This window comes from Scylla paramamosain, unplaced genomic scaffold, assembly GCF_035594125.1.
Source record: "Scylla paramamosain isolate STU-SP2022 unplaced genomic scaffold, ASM3559412v1 Contig131, whole genome shotgun sequence".
In the NCBI taxonomy this organism is placed as follows: domain Eukaryota; kingdom Metazoa; phylum Arthropoda; class Malacostraca; order Decapoda; family Portunidae; genus Scylla; species Scylla paramamosain.
The window spans coordinates 114,812-135,021 of NW_026973796.1; the positions used below are offsets into that span (position 1 = coordinate 114,812).

Genomic DNA, 20,210 nt, shown 5'->3' on the forward strand with positions numbered 1-20,210 from the left:
CCTTTGCTCTAATGTTTGAGTTAAATACGTTTTTTCTTAATTTGTAAATACCAACGTTATCATACGAAATATAATAAATACACCAGCAAATTGTACTAACTAAAATATATATCAATGACTTGGATAGTGGAATTAGCAGTGATGTTAGTAAATTTGCGGATAACACAAAGATAGGTAGATTAATTATGTCAGAATCGGATGCCATCCCCTTGCAGGCAGAATTAGGAAGGATGAATGAACGGACGGACAGATGGTAAATGCAGCTTAATATCAACAAATGCAAAGTACTTAGCGTAGGTAGAGGAAACCCACACAGTAGGTACACAATAAACAACCAAACTCTGGTAGGTACAGGGTACGAGAAAAATTTAGGAGTTATAGTTAGCTCTGAACTCCGTCAAGGAAAACAATGCATTGAGGCCGGAAACAGAGCAAATAGGGTACTAGGATTAATTTTTAGGAGTGTTAAAAAGTAGAAGGCTGGAAGTAATATTAAAATTATACTTGGCGCTGGTCAGACCTCATCTAGACTACGCTGTGCAGTTCTGGTCCCCACATTACAGGAAAGATATAGGTCTATTAGAATCAGTACAGAGGAGAATGACTAAAAGGATACAGGGGATGAGGAGTATTCCTTACGAGGCGAAATTGAAGCTGTTAAATCTACATTCTTTAGAGAGACGTATGTTAAGAGGGGACCTGATAGAAGTCTTTAAGTGGTATAAGGGTTATAACAGGGAGAACGTAAGTAAAATTCTTAGGATCAGAAACTAGGACAGAACAAGAAATAACGGGTTCAAACTTAAAAAATTTAGGTTTAAGAAAGAGATAGGAAGAAATTGGCTCTCAAATAGAGAGGTAGATGAGTGGAATGGACTCAGTAATCATGTTGTTAGTGCTAGGACATTAGGGAGCCTTAAGAGAAGATTAGACGGGTTTATGGATGGGGATGATAGATGGAAATAGGTAGGTATATTTCATACAGGGACTGCCACGTGTAAGACTGGTCGCTTCTTGCAGCTTCCCTTATTTCTTATGTTCTTATGTTCTTAATGTAGTAATTATTGTGGAGATCGAAACTTCACTTGACTTTATTGTTTATTCATTGTTTGCAATCATTCATGAGTCTGAAAATGAAGTGAAGTTGTCAGTGGCAGGCGCAGTGATAGATATCATTATTTACTGTTAATAACCCGAGTATTGTTAAATGGCAGTGATGTTCCCTCTAAGGAATATATTTCCAAACTCTTCTACGCCACAACTCCACTACTTTCAAAGGACTCTACACAGACGAATTTATACGAGCTTTTTTACGGTTTTTTTTTATATTTATAGTGATATATTAACACAATTTCCACACCATTAACAGGAGAAACGCTTCATAATACAGCTAATCATCTTTGTAGCCTTTGAAAATAGTCGTCATGAAGTTAGGTGGGTTTTTAAGAGTGTTTTATGGTATGAGTGACAGATTAACAAGATTTCTGCATTACTGACACGATAAACTCTTGGGAACATGGTACTCATCTCTGTGGTCTTTGAAAATAGTCGTCGTGAAGTTACATTGGTTTTTAAGAGTGTTTTATATAGTGCTAGTGATAGATCAACGAGGTACATTACTGACACGAGAAACACTCTTGGGAACATGGTAGTCATATCTGTGGCCTTTGAAAATACTCGTGGTAAGAGAGTGAAGCGTTGCAGTGTGTTAACTTAGAGTTTGAATTAGTATTGCTAAGGCATGTCTTTATATTGATAATAGCATGACGTGTACTGAAACATTAATACGTAACAGGCATAAACATTTCTTACAGTGGCTAATTAATGATAACTTTTGAATCCGAAACAGGAACGTAAATGAGTCTTGCTCCTCCTCCTCTTTTTTTTTTTTTTTCTACTACTACTATTATTAACTACTATTACTACTACTACTACTACTACTACTACTACTACTACTACTACTACTACTACTACTACTACTACAGGGATGCTCTAAACATATTAATTACAGAGATACGCTAAATATATCCATTACATCTTAACACATCCATGTGAAGCCTGAACACAACAGTCACAGCGAGAGGTTGACTCCTCCGCCCTGATCCGACAGCCAGCCGTCGAGTTGCTGTTTACGGAATGAAGGTTTTCACCAAACGTCCCGCCTGATGGTTTTATTCCCTCGTAAAGGAGATCATCGCTCGCTGTGCCGCTTAATGCATCACCAAGCCTGTCTCGCTCAAGGTTAGAGCTGCGGAACTATCAGAATTAGGCTTACCACTTCTTAACCCTCAGTCTTTGGTTGTCTTGACTTGATCTAACCTAACATAGTAACTAGTAACTCCACTATTAAAGCCGCGGTGCATTATTGTTAGACTTCGTAATTATCAACTCAGAGTCTTTAGTTATCTATTGTGATGTTATGTAACCTGGCTAATACCTCCACTATCAAAGGTGCTGTGTGTCAGTGTTAGTCTAAGTGCTTTCTATCCTTGAATCTTGAGTACCTTGGATAGGTATAAATAGGTAGGTTTGTTTCATACAGGGACTGCCACGTGTAGGCCTGATGGCTTCTTGCAGCTTCACCTTATTTTTTTGTGCTCTTTCTTTTGTTTTAATCTTAACTCTCTCTCTCTTTCTCTCTCTCTCTCTCTCTCTCTCTCTCTCTCTCTCTCTCTCTCTCTCCACTAAATGAATCAAATGAAATGCACAAAAGCTGTCAAGTATTTGCCGCCCCACACAGGAATCGCCGTCAGCAGGTAGCGGCGCCTGTGGTGGGGACGCGGGGTAGAGGGAACGGCTTCAACTTTGTCCCAGCCTTTGTCGTAATTGGTTGGGTGAGTAATAGCATTATTGCCCGCTAACTGGGCCGCTGTATGACTTCATGAGATAATATGGATCCGTCACCACCACCACCACCACCACCGCTGTATGACTTCACTGGTTGGTTCACGAGGTAATATGGATCCGTCACCGCCACCACCACCACCACTACCACCGCTGTATGACTTCACTGGTTGGTTCACGAGATAATATGGATTCGTCACCGCCACCACGACCACCACCACCACCACCACCACCACCGCTGTATGACTTCACTGGTTGGTTCACGAGATAACATGGATCCGTCACCGCCACCACGACCACCACCACCACCACCACCACCACCGCTGTATAACTTCACTGGTTGGTTCACGAGATAACATGGATCCGTCACCGCCACCACCACCACCACCACCACCACCACCGCTGTATAACTTCACTGATTGGTTCACGAGATAACATGGATCCGTCACCGCCACCACCACCACCACCACCACCACCACCACCACCGCTGTATGACTTCACTGATTGGTTCACGAGATAACATGGATCCGTCACCGCCACCACCACCACCACCACCACCACCATCAATAGCGCTAGCATCGCCACTAGTGATATGCTTGTTTAGCACAGTTTTCTTCTGATTAATACGTAGACGGGGTGTTTATTAACTAAATATTAACTAAATGGATCTCGTTTGACATTTCATAGTTAATTTTATAGTCCCTAACGTGGAATAAATACACAGATGCATTTCAACAGAGATTATTTGAATTCATACTCTACATTACATGAAAGGAACCGTGCAGTTACAACGTAAGAGATCTGGAGCCATGACCCTTGAGTCCGTGACGTGAAATGAATTCCTAGATGGAACTCAGCAATTAAGAGCCTTTGATTTCATGCTTTGTAACGTTCAATATCACCCACGTGCTTGTCGGGACGGACACGCGCAGCTACAGAGTGAGGTGCTTAGCCAATAATGAACCTTTAGCTCCAAATTTGTATTTTGTTGTGTGAGATGTGATTTCGTGTTCGCTAAAGCTTAATATCATCCACGTTCTCACGATTTCCTTTTACTCTTACTTTTTTTTTCTTTTTTCATGTAGTTGCTGCTCTGGCCAAGGACAACGGAAACTGTTAAAAAAAAAATACTAAAAATGTCAAATCCTAAAAGTGTCAGTCACGTAACAAGTCGCAGAGTTAAACATTGAGACAAACAGCGAATAAAAAACCTTCCAATCCCTCACGTGAAGCTGATACGTAGACAGATTCCACTAATTAAGGTACCTGACCTCATACTCTCCAACACTCAGCATCATCAAGTGTTTACGAGGAAGGAAAGATGCAGGTGTCGTCTCCAGTGAAGAAAACGTTCCATTGCAATTTCTCTCCCTGCTGTTTCCCTTTGCTGTATCTCTGAGTGGATAATCGCCGTCCAGTGTCAGCGTTCTTTCGTGACGTCCATGTAACGTTAACTATGACCTAAGAGTAATCAACCATCCAACCAGTAGTTCCGTTTTTTTGCCTCACACACACACACACACACACACACACACACACACACACACAACACACACACACACACACACACACACACACACACACACACACACACACACACACATATACAACAACAACAACAACAACAACAACAACAAGGCACGGCGCCTCAAACATTTATTCTCAGGTGTGTATCAGAAACGCTTTGCTTTCACACCACGACTATTTTCAAGGTCATAGAGATGATGACCCGGGTTTTCAAGCTTGTTTCTTCTCTTAGTAATGTAAAAGTGTTCTTAATCTGTCAGTATAACCTTAAAAACCCTTGAAACTCGTGTCACTTCATTGCGACCATTGTAAACAATAATGGTGAGAGAGCAAAGTTGCCAGGCTGTTGGGAGACAACGGGAAACCAACAACACGAACAAAACAATTTTTTTTTTACCCAATTCTTGTTTACATCCAAAACTTATGTGGTATGTGTTTTGAAAAGCAAGCGCAATTAAAAGGCGCGAAAATTGAGGATTTGAGTGTGCGGGGGGTAGGAGGGAAGGGAGAAAGGTGACGTGCCTTGCAGTACTGAGACACACACACACACACACACACACACACACACACACACAAATAGGGCAGTTAGATATTTACACACACACACACACACACACACACACACACACACACACACACACACACACACACACACGGCAATTATACACTTAAACGCGCGTGCACACACACACACAGAAACAGGACAGTTACACACACACACACACACACACACACACACCACGTTATCCTTGCCGCCCAGCCCTGCCGAGTCCTGCCGAGCCCAGCCCAGCCCTGTCTCTGCTATGGTAACAGTCTCTCCCCGTCAATATTTAGCGTAAATTTCAGGATTTCCAGCAGTTTCCAGGTGTTTTCTAGACTCGGGATATATAATACTAGGAAAGGGAAGAAAGGTGAAGGGTAGAGGAAGAGTATGCAGGGTAGAAAAGGGAAGAGGTACTGAGGAAAGGAGGAAAAAAAAAAAAAAAAATTCGGCGCGGTATCATTATTCTTTCCTTTCTACTGATGGAGTTAGCATTGTTTTGATATTTGATTTATTATTAGGAAACTATAACAAGTAATGACACATAATAAAATCCAGTCTAGATGTGTTTTTGTTTGTCAAAAATAAACCGGTTCGTCATTTTATATATTTTTACTTTTTTTTTTCTTAATTAGCACGCCTAGGATTGTATTGGTATTGGATTTAAGACTTAACAAATATAAGAAACATGTACCAAGTAATGATATTCAATAAAATCTAGTGTAGCGATGCGTATTTTCAAATTTAACATACATCCGTTGCTAAAAATGAAAAACTATTTTCTTTATACGACGAGCAATTCGTGTTTTTTTTTTTTTATTTGTCTGGAAAGGAAAAAAAAATTGTGTTCAGAATATAATAGGATTTAGTTTGGCTGTGTTTTGTTTCTAGATATTATAATGTTTTTGTAGCACCGTTCGTAAATAATACAGATTTTGGGGGGATATTTCGTTATTATTACTGAGTTCGGTAATCTTTTTATATTTTGGGTATTAGCTGAAGTAAACGGCGAGTCAGAATTTGTAGTGCATTCCAGTCTGGGCGTCTTCTTTCTTCTCGCGATTTTCAAAAATTACGTTACGTAAATATAGGTGCAGTCCCGTTCAGAGCGTTTCGTCTCGTCTACCACCAACACAATCAGGACCCAGACCGAGACCTTCCCTCCTACCAGTCTGTCTCTCTTCGTCAACATTTCCCTCATTTTCCAGGGGTTTCCGGCCCAAGTATGAAATGCGTAGATTGCTGTAGTGGGAAGAGGAAAAAAGTGAGGAATAGAGGAGGAAGAGGAAGAAGGAAGGAAGAATGAAGGGAAGTAACGGTGGAGTGATGGTGGTAGTAGTAGTAGTAGTAGTAGTAGTAGTAGTAGTAGTAGTGGGAAGAGGAGGATGAGGAGGAGGACGAAAAGAAGAAAATGACGAATAGGAGAGGAGAAAAAAGGAAGGAGGAATGAAGGGGACGCAAATGATTGTGTGGTGTGGTGGTGTGGTATGGTGGTGTGGTGTAGCGAAGCATTCATGAATTAAGGGTGGAGGAGGCGCACCTGCAGGCGCAGGCTGGCAGGGCGGCAGGGGGCGCCTGGCCCTGCCTTGTGCTGTGTTGTGAAGACGGAAAGCCGCTGAGTGTGAGATGGAATACTTAACTTTCCTTTCTTTTATGATGGGTTGCTAAAAGCTGATTCTTGTAGTGGAGGAGGACATGTTTAAGTGCTGTAGAGACAGTGAATGGCGTTGAATTACAGGTATATTTTGGAAAAGATAGATGTGTCAGAGGTGAAAATAAGCCTATGGTCAGTATGAGAGTTTCCAAGGGAAGCGTCTCACAAACAAACAAACAGTACTTCATTGTTGAGACACAAATGATGCACGCCTTTCTCTCACGATCTGAGAACTCCGTGTGGAGGCGCGCCAAAACATTATTATTTAACCACACACACACACACACACACACACACACACACACACAGCAAGCTGGCGCTGCTTGGACATTCAATTCGTGGGCCACTTTGCGCGCCTCGCCCAGTGGTCGCGGGAATTTCATCAAACGCCTCGTGGGCAGCAGTGTGAGCGGCACGCGAGGCCAGGCCCTGTGTGCCGCCGTGCGCCTTGCTTGCCTGGCATTTCTTTTGTCAGGTATTTGGCATCGATAGTGTTGTCAGTAATTCCATAATGTGCAGCATTTGGTCTGTCTCAAGTAACAAAATAATGAAATGGAATGTGTTTGAAGAGCACTGCGGTCTTGGCTCTTACACTTTTCAGTAGAAAGCATTATTGCATGAAGTGTTATGTATGAACAGCCCGACACTATAAAGCAGGCATATCACCACCACCGCCACCACCACCACTACCACCACCACCACCTCATCCTTCCCTTCCAGTCCTCCCCATCCTCCACTACATCGAATTAGCTTTTTTTATATCGCGTTTACAGTTCGGGAACCTCCCTTTGGTTCTCTCTCTCTCTCTCTCTCTCTCTCTCTCTCTCTCTCTCTCTCTCTCTCTCTCTCTCTCTCTCTCTCTCTCTACCTGTGATGGGTGACACACTGCTGAATGGCGGCTCGTGAGGATGAAGGGAAGACAAGTTTCCTTGGAGGGCGATCACTCCCCATCCTCTTCCCTTAACCTCCCAGTAACCCTCGTCACTCTTTTGCAGGCTCCCATTCACTCCCCATCCTCTTCCCTTAACCTCCTAGTAACCCTCGTCACTCCTCTGCAGGCTCCCATTCACTCCCCATCCTTTTCTTCCCTTAACCTCCCAGTAACCCTCGACACTCCTCTGCAGGCTCCCATTCACTCCCCATCCTCTTCCCTCATCTTTTCAGTAACCCTCAGTAACCGCTCTTAAGACAGGATGGAATTAAAAGCTTTTCGTCTTATCAACTCCTTCTCTTCTGATCTTGCTTACTACATGCCTCCCCTCCTCCCGCGGCCTCGCTGCACAAGACTTTCTTCTTTCTCTCACCCCTATTCTGTCCACCTTTCTAATGCAAGAGTTAACCAGTATTCTCAGTCATTCATCCCTTTGTCTGGTAAACTCTGGAACTCCCTGCCTGCTTCTGTATTTCCACTTGTTATGACTTGAACTGCTTCAAGACACTTATGCTGTCATTTTTTACTACCGCCTTGGCCTCTGTTCGGGGACCTTCACCTCAGTGCCTCGTCACTCCTCTGCAGGTTTACAATTCCTCTCTGTCTCCCTGTTTTTTTTTTTTTTATCTCTCTCTCTTTTGTTTTATCCTCCTCCGGGTTTTCTCCGTCTCTCTTCCTTCTAATTCCTGTCCCGCTCACCACTTTGTAATTGTTGTCCCTTTTGACTCGCTCCTATTGCCTTTCAACCAGTGACTACATCATACCGCACTTTGCTCTCCTTGCATTGATAATCACTTCTGTAGTCATTTTTTTTCTCAGTGTGTCACTTTCACCTCCCTGTTAGTCTCCTTTAATCCTGATAAAAACTCTTGCCCTGATCTTCTTCACCTGCACTCTTGTTCCTCTTAACACTTTCCTGAATAGTCTACGTGGTAACCTTCCTCTCAACTACTCATTATATTGGCTTCTCTTTCATCACTTGGATCTTCTTATACATATTTCAGGTCGTCCCTTCCTAAACCATTAAGGTGTTATGGCTCCCCTTCTCTTCCTCTTCCTCCCAGCTCCTCAGTAGCACCGCCACCCTCCTCCACTCACGTCTTATCCTCTCACCACGGAAAAATAGGACCTCGCCCACTCCTTCCGTTACTGTCTCCCTCTCCCTCTCCCTCCACCCCTTCCTCTCCCTCTCCTTCCACTCCTCCCTCTCCCTCTCCCTTCTCCACTGTTCCCTCTCCCTGCTTCATCCCTCCCACTCCCTCTCTCTTGCGCGCAGTACAGTCATGGTTGCCGGTCACAGTATTATTTAATAAGGAGCACACTGGGTTATTTTCCAGCCCGTGAGCGCCTCTTCTCGTGCAGTCCTTGTCCCCACACACACAGTCTGGATCAGGAAGACACCGCACGCCGCCAGATGGCATTACAACACTGCCTGTTGCTCATTGCTCGAGGCGACTGGTTCGGAGCCTCGTGAAGTCTCGCACACCAGCGAGCCCTTAATGCCAGACTCTGCCGCTGTGAGGCTTGGCATTGTAAAAAGTGTTCACGCTTATATAACACGTTCAGTTCTTGCTAGAAAAATATATATTGCGTAGTTATCAGCACGTAATGGTGACAGGAAGATGACGGAGCTGTGGAACACTAAGAGAGAGAGAGGCTGGACGGCACGGGAACCAATCACAAGTCGGTATCACCGGGGAAGGAGCAGCAGCAGTCGAGTGTTGTGTGGTTCGTGTGTGTGTGTGTGTTGTCGACGTCGTGATGAACGGAAGTGGTCGCGGCTTATCTTCGCCATCCGGGGTCACACGCCGGCCATCTTGCTTCGCGGAAGAGACAAAGGTACAGTGCCTCAGATGAGCGGCCGCCATTACGCCAAGAGATGGATGTGTGCTCGTAGCTGTGTGGCCTCGCCTGTCTTGCCGTTGGGTTGCCATGAGGCGCCCGCCTCGTCCGGTGGAGTAGGGGAGACGACGTTATGTCATCATTGGGAGAGAGAGAGAGAGAGAGAGAGAGAGAGAGAGAGAGAGAGAGAGAGTGGCTGGGGAGAAGAGGAGAGAACAGGATAAAAGAAAGAATGAGGATGAGACAACAGACAGTAATGCTCTCTCTCTCTCTCTCTCTCTCTCTCACACACACACACACACACACACACACACACACACACACACACACAGCTGTGATCCTTAAGAGCCAAATAACGGCGTAAATCTCTCCCTTTTCGTGAACCAAATTGCTCGTCTGTTCTTTTCAGAAAGTTTCTGATCCTAGTGAAGCTTGATCGGAAACTTGCTACTTTTTACTGAACAGGTTTTTGTTGTCTTCAAAGTTAAAACGATCAGGTTTCTTTTTTCTTCTCTTCTGCGTCTTTTTTTTTTTCTTCCTCCTTGTTTTTGTCATACAGAGCGAAATGGGATACTGAAGGCAAAATGAAGTAATTTTTTTTCGGATCACCTGAAGATCCGCCACCCCAGCCGCACTCGGGGTGGCAGATCTTCAGGTGAGACAATCTGGGGTGGCGGATCTTCAGGTGATCCCATACTTTTAATGAAGTAAACTTTTTTCTGCATTTTTTATATCCACTCAGTTTTTTAATGCGTTCATGTTGTTAGGTTAGGTTAGGTTAGGTTAGGCTAACCTAACCTAACCTAACCTAACCTAACCTAAGCAAGTGAGAGAGTCTGGGGTGGCGGATCTTCAGGTGAGACAATCTGGGGTGGCGGATCTTCAGGTGAGACAATCTGGGGTGGCGGATCTTCAGGTGATCCTTTTTTTTTTCTTTTTGTTTTGTAGCGTTAATGTGATTTTGACTGGTTTTCGTAATTACTCCCATTTCTATTATTATTATTATTATTATTATTATTATTATTATTATTATTATCATTATTATTGTTGTTGTTGTTGTTGTTGTTGTTGTCTTAGCTTACACTTATTGTTTTCCCTCATTCCTCCTCGGCCAGACCTGCGCCTTCCTGTCCTCATCATCTCACTTCACATCTTCATCTTCCTGAAGGCTGTGCACTTTCCCTCCCGCTCCTCTCTTTCACAAGTCGTCTGCTGAACAATTTCGCATCCAGTTACTCTTCACGAGACTTACAATTTCCTGAAAGATTACACCACAAAGAGGGTAAATACAACTCGGCGAAGGAGATGGTGACTTGCATATAGAAGGGAAATTAATTCTAAAGGGAAAAGAAATTATATTCTCTGTTTAACATTTTTGTTTGCTACCAAGTTTGGCAATATTCTTTTCCTCATTTTTTTATTTATTTATTTTTTATATTTTTTTCGTTTTATTTACGTTATTTTTTCCTTCCGATGTTAAGCGTGAAGGACGAGGCTGTTCATTTCACTCGCTTCCTTGCAGAAAAAAAAAAAAGTCAGCCCTTCATTCGTCTCGTCTGAGGCAGTGATTTAGTTGGACATTAATTCTTTGCTTCGAGAGAAAATCCAGAGCTTCAGCTTTTGTTTGGCCTCTCGAAACACTTCATGAAGGACAAGAGTTGTGCTGAGAAAAGGAGAGATGGCGGGGGAGAGGGAAAAACGGGATTGAAATGAAAGTAAGAGAGAGAGGATGAGACGAGAGACAGTGGTGTGATGGGGTGATTGAGAATGAAATCGAGAAGAAAAGGGGAGTGATTAATGAACGAGGAGGAGGAGGAGGAGGAGGAGGAGGAGGAGGAGGAGGAGGAGGAGGTGGCATGGCTATTGGAGAGGAAAGCTGGTGCTCCTTGGCCCCATTGGCGGAGAAGCTGCGAGATCCTTTGTGAGATTTATTATTGCCGCCAGTGTGTGTGTGTGTGTGTGTGTGTGTGTGTGTGTGTGTGTGTGTGTGTGTGTGTGTGTGTGTGTGTGTGTGTGTGTGTGTGTGCACTGAAAAGAATTATGGACAATGGAGAAATTGTAGCGGGGAAGGAATCAGAAGTGAGTCTGATAGCGTTTTTTTCCGCCTAAGGCAACGTAATAAATATGAAGAAGCGAGATGTTCTTATTAACAAATGACTAGAATGTTGCGTTCATGAAAGACAAATGGAGGATGAAAACTACGTAAGGGACAAAAATCATAGCTATCCACACACACACACACACACACTGAACCCGTCTAAGCTTGGGCTGGAAAGAGGGAAAGTTTTGGCAATGTTTTGCCAGACTGGAGAATTACGGACAAGGGGCGGCGTGCTGCTCCTGGCCGTGGTGATGGAGCACTTCCTAGTCAACGCCGCCGTGGTCTTTGTCATAATACATAATTATATAAATCTAGACTGTATTGAATGTACCTATGTATGCAGATTAAGTGCGTCTTTATGTACACGTGCCGCCTATTGATTCAATGAGCCTTTACTAATGTATTCAATCTTCTTCCTCGAATCATCGCCAGAAAACAAAGGCGTAAATTTCACCTTCCGGTTTCTAGCACTCCCTCTGCCACAGTGAATGTCACACACACACACACACACACACACACACACACACACACACACACACACACACACTTTGTCATCAGAGAGAGAGAGAGAGAGAGAGAGAGGTGATTTGATTTGATTAATTTATTACGCAAATAACGTCAGACATCATAAGATAGAGAAACTTAATTACTGTTGCAAGCTAAAGCAAATGGTACGCTCACACACTCACCATTCGTGCACCCCACCCACCAATCCACACTCACACAAAAGCAACCGATGCCACGCAGGGCACAGGGCATCAGGAAAAGCCACTAAATCGAGGGTAACGCACGAGAATCTCATCGAGATAATCGGGCACCAGAATATGACGACAGACAGCATCCAGCGGCAAACCTTGGGTTAGGAGGTGCCGAACAGTGGGGCACACCAGGCAGTAGTGCTCGATGGTGTTGGCAAGCGGTGTGCGGCACAAGCGACACTCTGTGAAGGGAGGCTCGTCCTGTACCCCGGCAATCTGCCACGGCGGGCGGTAGCCCAACCGCAGACGCGCCGAGACAATGTTGTGCCGTGGAACCATAAGACGCGTGTACTTGTGGCGGCAGACCATGATATGATGGTGATCATGTTGACCATGACCATGTTGATGGTGATACTGTGGGGCCTGTCAGTATCCTTGCGACGCCGCATAGGTAGGAGAGCGGCGGGGCGGACCCTGGAGAGGTGACATGGCAGGGAGAGAGGACGACCATCACCATGCGGAGGTAGGCGGCAGGCATCCTTCGCTAGGCGGTCAGCTGTAGCATTGTGACGTAAACCAACATGATATATTACCAATATAAACTTGACACACACATTGCGAGCAGTCATTAATGCTAAAAAGGAAAGAATCTGTTGAACTACTATTAGGTGGGTGGGACGGGTAGCAGAAAGGGACTGAAGGGCCTTTGAGTCACAAATAACAACTGCATTCACTCCCCTCTGACACACGAGGCTAACAGCATTCAGGATAGCATAGAGCTCACACAACGTTGAGCTGGAGTGGTTTCCGAGCCGACGGCCGACCCAGCCACCTGGAGGTGGTTCCAAGTCAGGTGAGAAAACCGCACCACCAGCCGCTCCATCCGACTGGAGAGACCCGTCAGTGTAGAGGCGATGAGCTGTGATGGAGGACGTCACTGTCGCCACGTGTTCCAAGGCCAGCTGCAGCTGGAGAGGAGGCGGATCTGACTTGGTTGTAGGGGTAAAGCTCACCTCAGGCGCTGGTAGCATCCACGGGGGTGGGCCTGGGGACACGGCAGCGGCAGAAACTTGCAAATTAAGGCTCCCGAGCAGAGAGGAAACAGACACAATAAGTCGGCGACCAGTGGGCAGAATAGGAGGGACTGGTGGAGTAGGGCCAAGAGAGCTCCTGATCAGCTGCGTGTAGTGTGGCGAGAGAAGTGGAAAGTGAAGACACTTGACTGTGAGGCAAGTAACATTTGAATATATTCTATCAACTAAGGGCGGGAGCCTCAATTCACGCTGCATGTTTACAATCCTGGTGGTCACGGGGCATCCAACAATGATTCTCATCGCTCTATTCTGAAAAATTTGCAGAGGCTCTAAAGCAGCCTGAGGTAGTTGAATCAAGGCAGGGGAGAGATAATCAACAACAGAGCGAATGAAAGTGACAGAGATAGTACTGGTCACAAAAACGCAGATGCTGGAGGACTTGTTGGTGAGCCACTGAAGAGGGCGAAGTCGTCGCTGGAGACGATCCAATAGGTCACTAATGATGGGATGGGGCTGACGCCGGGCAGGGAGGACTGCTGAGATCTTGACTGGAGCTCCGAGGTAGCTGTACTGAGAGAATAGGGGGATGACGCTGCCACCAAAGGTGAAGTCCGGCAGTGCAACAGGGGGCCTGTTCCTGATACCCTGTGCCCTGCGTGGCATCGGTTGCTTTAGTGTGAGTGTGGATTGGTGGGTGTGGTGCGCGAATGAGAGTGTGTGAGTGCACCATTTGCTTTAGCTGACAACTGTAATTAATTATCTCCATCTTATGGTGGCTGAGTCACGAACTGGAGTGTCGGAGAGATGCAAGACATCCAGCCAGGCGAGGGGAAAAAAGGCGCCGTGAAGTTGTGGTGTTTGCAACTCACAGGCTCTCCACTGAAATAGCAAATGGCGACTTTATTTGACGGGAGGAAAAAAAGTTATAGTATGGCTTTTATAATGCTATTTTTTGAAAGAGTGGATGTGATGTTGGAAAGGAAGATGGCGGACAGACGTTCCTTGATTTTTATTTGATACCTTGCGTAGTTTAACTTCGTATTTTTCATATTCCTTTCAGTGCAATTTCTACGCTTTATTTAGGTCAAAGCTGCCTTAACATCAGCTCGACACTCAATGCAATAAATATGCACACATAAAAAAAAAATATACATTAAGGCTGTACTAAGGTAGAATATAACAACCATGCTGATAATCCCTTTTCTTTGCAGGTAAGTGTGCCGTCACCTGTGTTCACGGAGGTCAAGGTAAGAAGCCACTGACCCACCACTCCTGCCCGCCACTCCGTCTGCTCGCCTTCACTTGGGTTCGGTGGAGGTGTTTCATCGTCTTCGTTAAGACCTTGATTCGAGCGGAAAAGCTTTGGTCTTCCGCGAGTCCATAGTAATTGCGACCCGTCTGAATTAACTAGCAGTACTTGGTTTAATTTCGAGCAATACGGCAAGGTCTGAGGTCTGTAAGGATACCTAGCGGGCAGCTCAGCAGCCTATTCACGGCCAGGCAGGCAGACAGAACAACACTTCTTTAAGTCAGGCCGCAGCAGTCATTGCCTCCTCCGGTCAGGGTCCAGAAAAGTTTGTAACGAGGGATCACTGGAGGCTGATAGGCGTCAGCAGAGTTGTCATCTGTGGTGTGTAGAGACTGGCGGAGTTCCGGTACAAACCAATGGGAAAATAAGCACGCTAGGTATCAGAGTCAACAGAGACTGAGGTGAAGTGAAGAGGGAAGGTGTGCACTTTGTGGTTGCCGGCAGAGAGAGAGAGAGAGAGAGAGAGAGAGAGAGAATGGTGGGGAAGGAGAGAATTGCCAATATGACGTGTGGGGAAGTCAGAGAGTGTTGGATGAAAAAATAAACTACAAACTACTGCGATGATGGTGATTTGCTCCGAACGAGACTAAGACGACTTTACATAAGGAAAATTGCGGCCTATTAACTGCTAACAAACTTTTCCTGGGATGTGGCGGGCGGGATAGCCATTATTACCACATCTGAGTGTGTCTGTGTGTGTGTGTGTGTGTTTGGGTGCGTTTGGGTTGCCATCTCGTGTCGTTGGTGCTTCGGATAATGAATCCCGTGTTTCACTTTGGCTTTGACTGCTTGAGGAGGCGGCGCTGCTTGAGGAGGCGGCGCAGTGTTCCTAAGTATCGTGTTAACTCCCACTACCGACAGACAGACAGTGTTGCATGTCTCACCGAACGTCACACAAAGAGCCACGTGCATGCTGCTCATTACCCTCAACTCTTATGACCATGATTCAGTTAAAACAGTGAAGGTATAACATGAATCTTTAATTAAATTACTTGCTGTAAACAAGCAATCCTCCCTTGCAAGTGGTCCCCTGTAAAAACACTTAATGAGACGCGCGGCTCTTTGATGTGCTCGTAAAAAAAAACCATTGCAGTTTCATATACAAACGAACACGGCGTGTGGCGTGGACCTCCTGCAGGCACAGGCACGGCTATAAACTAGTATATAAGCGAAACGTGTCGCGCCAGACCCGCTAACACATACACGGATCACACAACACAGCCAGCCAGCCACGCGGCAGTGTTGAACAGGCCCAAGGCAAGGCTGTTCGCTTCATCATTCTCTCTCTCTCTCTCTCTCTCTCTCTCTCTCTCTCTCTCTCTCTCTCTCTCTGTTAAAGGTTAGAATAATGTAAAATGTAATGCAAACCTTTCATTTAACGACGGGAACATTTCATTGTGTGGCGACAGTTGCTCGATGTAAGTAATGAACCACAAATTAGGCAAAGTGTTAACATATTGGTGGAGACTGCTTGAGTTAGATATGAGGTAATGGAAACACGTTCGCTCGGGAGAAGCAGTTAATGCAAACCCACCACATGAATCTGAAAGCAAGGGGCTGCTGCTGATGAGAAGCATTGCTTTTCATAAACACGTAGTATCATGGGAAGGATTTGCAGCATTTTTCAGGAAGCGTGTGCTCGGTGTACTGACAGGTCGTGCTGGTGAATTAGTGACTGCCACTCTTGAATAACTTGTGCAACATGACGACATGAAAACGTAGAAATCTCTCTCTCTCTCTCTCTCTCTCTCTCTCTCTCTCTCTCTCTCTCTCTCTCTCTCTCTCTCTCTCTCTCTCTCTCTCTCTCTCTCTCTCTCTCTCTCTCTCTCACTGCCGTGGCGTCTTAGGTGTTCTATTTTTCCGTGGCGGGAAGAAGGATGTGAACACGCTCATTACTGAGAAACGTTTTTCATCCTGGCATGTCAAATTGTTGTTATGAAACACACACACACACACACACACACACACACACACACACACACACACACACACACACACACACACACACACAACAACAACAATAATAACAACAACATAATTGAAGGGGGTCATATTGGTGTAATAATACTCACGGTACAAACATAGGTACGAATATTGGAGCCAATTACGTTAATTATGGGGCTCGCTGTTTCCTGCTTGCTTAGGAATGAGGTAAACATTTATAATTATTAATGCATCAATCAAATTAGTGAGACTTTATTTTTTATTTGCATGTGTGTGTGTGTGTGTGTGTGTGTGTGTGTGTGTGTGTGGGTCTAAGGAGAGGACGCAAATACTACAGTGGTGAATACCTCATCGCGGCGTGAGGCGGGATTCCTACAGCTGAAAGTCGCGGCAAAAGCGAACATGGTGGGGGTGTGGCGGAGAATTTCACGGCAACAGCAGGAGCAGTCCCCGAGCGTCTAGGCATGAATAGTACATCACCCAATTACACACCAGACTCCCTCCCTCCCTCCCTCCCTCCGTTCGTCCGTCTGTCCGTCCTTGCCTCTCTCCTTGCCTCGCTAGTTGTGTTGCCTCGTGATGAGTTCCTGAACATTCCAGGCTGCGTAACAAGTGTTTTAGTAAAGTGATACTGGCTACAGCTTATCTGGCCACGCAGGAGAGAGAGAGAGAGAGAGAGAGAGAGAGAGAGAGAGAGAGAGAGAGAGAGAGAGAGAGAGAGAGAGAGAGAGAGAGAGAGAGAATATGTATTTTTCCAAGCAGACGTGTTTTAGACAGAATTATGTAACACCTTCCATTAATTAATTAATGCGAATTACCACGCGGGGAATCACTGCCAAGCTTCACTCACAGTGCTGTTCCATCTTTCCACATTTGCTCCCTTGTTTTTTTTTTCAGATTTCGTTATTTTTCATCCTTGTGCCTTTTTTATTCATTTTTTAAATTTTTTTTTTTATTTTCGTTCTTAACTAATATTTCATTATCCGTATTCCTTTCTTACTTTTCACAATTTTCAAACCAAACTCACCATGCCTACACTCCTTTCTTTCTCACCACCACACCGCACCCCTCATTCCTTCTGCCCTCCAGCAGCAAGCCTCTAGGAACTTTCCCGCAGCCCACCGACGTCCACCCACGCTGATTTATGTGCGCACATTCCAGGCGGCTGAAGGATGGTAATGAGTGAGGGGAGGGGCTTGGAGAGGAGGAGGAGGAGGAGGAGGAGGTGGGGAGGATTTTTTTTTGAGTAGTGAGCTTATCTCTTGGTCAGAGTACACCTGGCCGCGTGTTTAAGTTAAGGTTCAATTAGCATTAACCAGGTGAGGGAGATGAAGAGGGATGCGCCGCCTGCCGTCTTTGCTTTTAACTTTACCCTAACGCTAAGAGAGGGAGAGAGAGAGAGAGAGAGAGAGAGAGAGAGAGAGAGAGAGAGAGAGAGAGAGAGAGAGAGAGAGAGAGAGAGAGAGAGAGAGAGAGAGAGCACGGTGTGGATAACAAGGGTGTGTTCAATTTTTTGTACTGTGTTGCATTGTACAGCCGCTTCTTGGGTTATGGCTCAAGGTACACCCGGTGCTGCCGCTGCCTCAGTGCTTCGTCTCTTTTTGCTGTGTAACGTTTCTTGAGAACATAAAAACAAAAGAAATAAGGGAAGCTGCAAGAAGCGACCAGGCTTACACGTGGCAGTCCCTGTACGAAATATACCTACCTATTTCCACCTATCATCCCCATGGTTACTGTTCTTCTCTCAACTTGCAGAGTGCATTGTTTTCCATTGATTGCCTCAAGTCTCAACGGCTGATTGGCAACACTGATTCTAAGAATACATACGCAGTGTTTTGTGTGAATTGTTGTATTAAAAGCTTAAATAAATTACTTTGCTTCTTATATGAAAGATTTCTCTCATTTTGTGTCATTTTTCCTCGTTTACTCTCTCTCATTTATCGTGCAGTAATCCGTGATCACTTTGTCCAGTCGCCCTGTATCCTTCTCCGCCCCTCGTTCCCAGCACAGAGGGACTCGGAGAAGCACAGAAATCCATACCATTCCCAAGCCTCTGACGGAGCCTTTAAAACCACCAGTCAGCGATGGCTTTCCCCGTCAACGCGGCGGTCACAATAGAGGCAGAAAATGGCTACAACTTTAATCAGTAATCAAGTAAAACTATCCAGCCCCTCGACCCAGACACAGACCTGGCACACAGAGCTATACCAGGTGACATCGATAGCGGGCACGCTGAGAACTGGCTTCTTAACATCTTTCTCTGCCTTGGCTTAGTTCAGAGCAGTGTCATTGCCAGTCCTTGCCACGATGACGCAGGCAACCTTCCCTCGTCCCCCCACTGCCTTCACTTTTCAGGCAAAATCATGGCTGCCTCTAACTGACCAAGAATAGCCGACCCACCCACTCCTTTTGCTCAGTACGTCCCCCAGCTGTAAGGATTCCACCGCTGCAGGAATGGATAGGATCATCCACGAACCATTTCTTTTATTCCTTACAGCCTCCTCCCCCTTATGTCCTCCATTGATCGCGGACCTCCACTACTGGACACAAGTTACAACTCCCGTACCCAGGTGGCTCTACACACCATCGCTCCAGCTCTTGTGTCTTGCTCGTGTAAAATAGTGGAGTACACGTTACTGATCAGCTACAAATACAGTAATACATATTGTATGACTGTACCTACTTAGCTTCCAGATTTGCGCTCCACACCTTTGTAGATATCACGACCAAAACACCTGCTTTGGTTAGTACCATTCTTTTGGTCCCTTGCCGCCCTCCCTCAGAGGCGGCTGGCTGTAAAAATATATCAGTGGAATTTATTGGGTCTGAAGTGGATGGCTCATACTGTTGGTCGATAAGATTATGTTTCACCGGCAGAACCTCACCAGTGAAGGGGCGCATCACGGCATGAAAGAGGACCACCATATGGAGGTTGTCACCTTTTCTTAAAAAAAAAAAAAAATCAATAACTTGCTATTGAAAATGTTACAAGGTTACGTCATCCGGAGTACAGCTGGTGACCTCAACATGATTCCAGTCTCCTTGATTCTACCCTTCATGTAAGTTTTTTTTTTTTTTATGCAATGCCACACAGGTGACTTCCAGTAGTGTTGACCAGTAGATGCAGGACCCCACGTCTCAGGATCGTGGGTGAAGAACTCTGTGCAAACTCGTTCGTCAAGGGAACTAAGATAGCACGACAGGAAAAACATCTCATACGTTTATAGAGAAAGCGTTACCCAGACCTGTCTTGCGCCTTCACCGGCAGGCTGTAGAAGAGAGTCACCGTCTGCTGCTGCTGCTGCTGTTTTTCTCGTCACCACGAACCCCGCGAAAAATGTTGAATCGCTCATGTCTAATTCCTTTCATTCACATGTCTGTTTCTTCGCGTAGCAGCACACTGTGAGATTATCCTGCTCCTTATTCGGTGACTCTCCCCCAGATTGGTAAATATAAAAGCAGACATCTGAGGTGCTGGAGGAGCATGCCGGCGGGAAGGGGAGAAAGTAATGAGTTGTGATATGTGTAATGGCACAGAAGGCGGCAGGGAGGCGGAACAAGACACTCAGGTGGTGCCATCTGTGAGCAACACAAACCCACCAGCAGTGTCATGAAGAAACGTGCTCTGTTTGTATAAGACTCAAGAACGTGTGTTAGAGAATGTCAACAGAATGAATGTTGGTATATGCGTAATTATTCTTATACGTAAGCGAGATTGGTCATGGACAACAAAATATTATATGGAAAAAGGGAAAAAATAATCACGAACGTGTGTTAACAAATAA

The 20,210-nt window shown here is 45.3% G+C and overlaps 1 long non-coding RNA gene across 1 annotated transcript in view; it reads left to right on the forward strand.

Moving 5' to 3' along the window:
* Positions 1–8,123: 8,123 nt before the first annotated feature.
* The window catches only part of LOC135099478 (uncharacterized), a 44,532-nt gene continuing 32,445 nt past the window's right edge, over positions 8,124–20,210 (forward strand). The window contains exon 1 of the long non-coding RNA XR_010267990.1: positions 8,124–9,336. This is a non-coding gene — a long non-coding RNA (uncharacterized LOC135099478). The remainder of the gene's footprint in view (positions 9,337–20,210) is intronic.